The following is a 3,230-nucleotide window of genomic DNA, read 5'->3' on the forward strand; positions in this document are numbered from 1 at the left end:
TCCTAAAAATACCGTACGACATGGTATGATTAATTATCAAAGGTAAGAATGAGGGCTTTTTAGTGTTGGGTTGATCGACATCAGATTCCACTCACAGGTAAAGTCTTCACAACGTTCAGTCCAGTCGGATCTGTTCATGACATGCTCGATTCCAAGAGATGAAAGCCTCTACTGTATCGGGCGCAGTACAGCCTGATTAATACAGTGAGGAAAAAAGTGAAAGGTGAAAACACTAGTTAATACAATTATAGTTTCACTGTTCAAATGTGACATTTGTTCAATGAATGATAATCCAAACAAACTCTCTTACTACACCGGTAGTGATACATCTTCATCCCAGATTCTCTCTAATCTGAGAATGTAGAAGTAACCATGTATTTTAATGGAATTAAACATTGCGGCATGCAAGCTTATCTTCTAATGTTTTTTGCTATGACGTTTCTCATGATTCACTTACAAATAATCCAGCACAAATCCAAGACATTCCAGAAGTTCTAAGTTATTCTCTGTTGTGTTTAATTTTGTCATTCTTTTTGCCACCATAGCGCTGGCTGCCGTCATGTAAGTGAAATATTCTTGAGTATGGCGTAAAACACCAATCAAAGAAATAAATAAATATAATGATGTCTCACCATGCATGTTTTTATTATTTTTTTTTATGTTCATCAGCTTGCAGCTATGTCGTGGAGAAAATCCAGAAAGCATGCTGCAGCTCAAAGGAAGGTAATGATAAAGTGGTGGGCACCAAGGAGTCAGAGTGCAAATTGGCTAGCAAAATGAAGCCAGGTAGGTTGAGATTATGTGTTATGTGAAATGGTGCAGTATGAAGCTGTAAAAGTAACATGGTTAAAAAAAAAGTTTTGGTGTAGAGAAAAAAATATTGCATGGTGAAAACTAAAATCTCATCTATGTATAGGGGGCTGCTGTTTGTTCGACAGTGCAATTATGTTTTTGTGAATTAACTTTTGTCGCTTGAAATTATACTTTCTCTGTCCCAAAATGTTCTTTTGGACGATGAGGTACGCCAATACGATTTATTGTATAACCTCCAACCATCTGGGATGGTTATTAGTGAAGTAAACATTCAACCAAATAGTATGATAAAATTAAAACTTTTCACAGCCTTCAAAAGACACGTATGTGACATAAAGAGAAAGGTCCTTGATCCTAAGTATATGTATATCTTGCTTAAGTTCCACTGTGGCAAGATTAAGTACATGCATTCGAATAGTGTCTCTCATATTCTCATGGAGCTGTTGCAGTTGAGATCGATAGAACTCAGTTAGGCTATATAAGGCGGGGGCTGCATGCTGTATTATATATTTTATTTTTATTTAGTCCATATATGTCTCATTGCAATCTGTTTATTAATAAGCTGCCTTGTTGATGTAGGGAAATGCATTGCCCGCCTAAAACAAGTTCGTCTAGAGTGGCATGCTCATTTATTCCTCCAGTGCATCAATTTTTCTGTGTAGACCAAGCCGTACCCATCAAGCAAAGTCGTACATGTAGATGTTCACAATTCACTTTTATGTCTCCATAGTACAGCACTTGTATGAGGGTTTTGAAAAGGCAAGTAGCTATCCATTCTCATCCACCTATTTCAGAGACTGTGACAGTTTAACCTAGCCATTTGATGTATCCTGTTATAAATAGGAGTCATTTAGCTGATCCCTCAAAGTGAATAATGGTCTGGGTTCGAATTTGAGGTGGGAGCTTGTGAGAATCTACCTGCTCTTTGTGTTTACAGGTGACATTATTCGTTAGAACTATATGATAAGAACACAAGCAGCGCCTAGACAGCTATTATTATGACTGAATAACATCCTCACAGTAGTCCTTGTATTACACTCTCAAATCTTTAATTGTATGTGGTCATTGTGTAAATACATGTTTATAGTATGATTTATTGAATTGATTGAAAAAACAATGAAACAAGAATAAATTTTAATCTTTATTTTGCAGGTGATGCAGCAGCATATGAACGCCATTCAGCCAAATATGGCACTCCTGTGGAGAATGGCTGTGGAGGCAATGGGTCATGAGGATAGGAATGAGGTAAACTCCATCAAATAAACTTGGCCAAATTTCATTTGTAATTCTGGCTTTTGTGATACCCTGATGGAGGGACCTCTACATCAGTCCAAAAAAATGCTTACTCTGAAAATTTGCAAGAGATTACTGCTCTATAACACAAGTGCTTACGAATAACTAACCATGTATAAAGACTTCATGATTTGTGTCACTCAGAATTTCTTGTGAAAGAGGTGATGTGATGAATTTTCTGTCTGGTGTCATGGTTTGTTCTAAGTTGACTTTTGTTTTAGTCCAAACTGCCAAACAAGATAAAAGCCCTACCTGGAGTAAATTTTTGAGTTGTTTGTTTCACAAGAGTTCCCGCTGAATTATTTTGGTTATATATGTTTACAAGTTCCACCTGATAATCTTTCAATAACAGCATTAGCAAAGGTCGAGATAATGGAACAGATTAATTCAATAAAAGTTACAATTTGCTGTGTTGAAGCTATTAAGAGTTAAATTCAGGAAGATGTTCAATATTAGTCCATCATGGGGAAGAACAAGCCCCATTAGGGTTTTATTTTTATCTCTATGTACAAACTGTATGATAAAGTCATTGTAAATATCTCGGTGAATAAATAAATGAAATGAAAAGTTGGCTCTCTAATTCAAACCTATTGGAAAGACTATGGATGTGGAAGTATTTCATTGTCTGTTGATCTGATGTGAGCTTGATATTTCTCTGCTTATTCAAATTAATTAAAATTTTAATGAATTTTTTTTACTACTTCTTTCACTACTTACAATGTGTGAGATTGTTTTATAAGCCACTATGCCATTCTAGAACAAAATACACAGACATTTGTGTAAAAGTTCACATAAATTCATTCAACTTTATTTTCAGGCAAAAATTTTCAGTGCCCATTATCAGGTCAACATTATTTATTGATTTTGTATATACGGGTACACTTGGTTCCAAAAAAAATAAAAAGAAGAGAAAATTCTTATCAGTGATGCTCTTTTGTCTTGTGTCTTTTAAATTTAACCTACCAAATTAGTTAGAATAATTAAGGCAAGTTGAAGTGCTTAAATGTTATTTAGCAAGTTTTTGCCTTAGTGCATGTATACATGTCCTCTGGCAGTCACAGGCTTAGAATATAAACGTCCATGGTTTAGAGGTAAATCTGGTAGCTGACGTGGTTAGGCTCTGT

General features: G+C 35.3%; 1 long non-coding RNA gene across 1 annotated transcript; it reads left to right on the forward strand.

Annotated features, from left to right (window-relative positions):
• On the forward strand, positions 1 to 3,029 carry LOC135471649 (uncharacterized). The gene is made up of 3 exons (XR_010444455.1): positions 1 to 42; positions 670 to 786; positions 1,966 to 3,029. It is a non-coding gene; the product is annotated as an uncharacterized LOC135471649 (long non-coding RNA).
• Positions 3,030 to 3,230: the final 201 nt, after the last annotated feature.

This window comes from Liolophura sinensis, chromosome 7 (genome assembly GCF_032854445.1).
Source record: "Liolophura sinensis isolate JHLJ2023 chromosome 7, CUHK_Ljap_v2, whole genome shotgun sequence".
In the NCBI taxonomy this organism is placed as follows: Eukaryota; Metazoa; Mollusca; class Polyplacophora; order Chitonida; family Chitonidae; genus Liolophura; species Liolophura sinensis.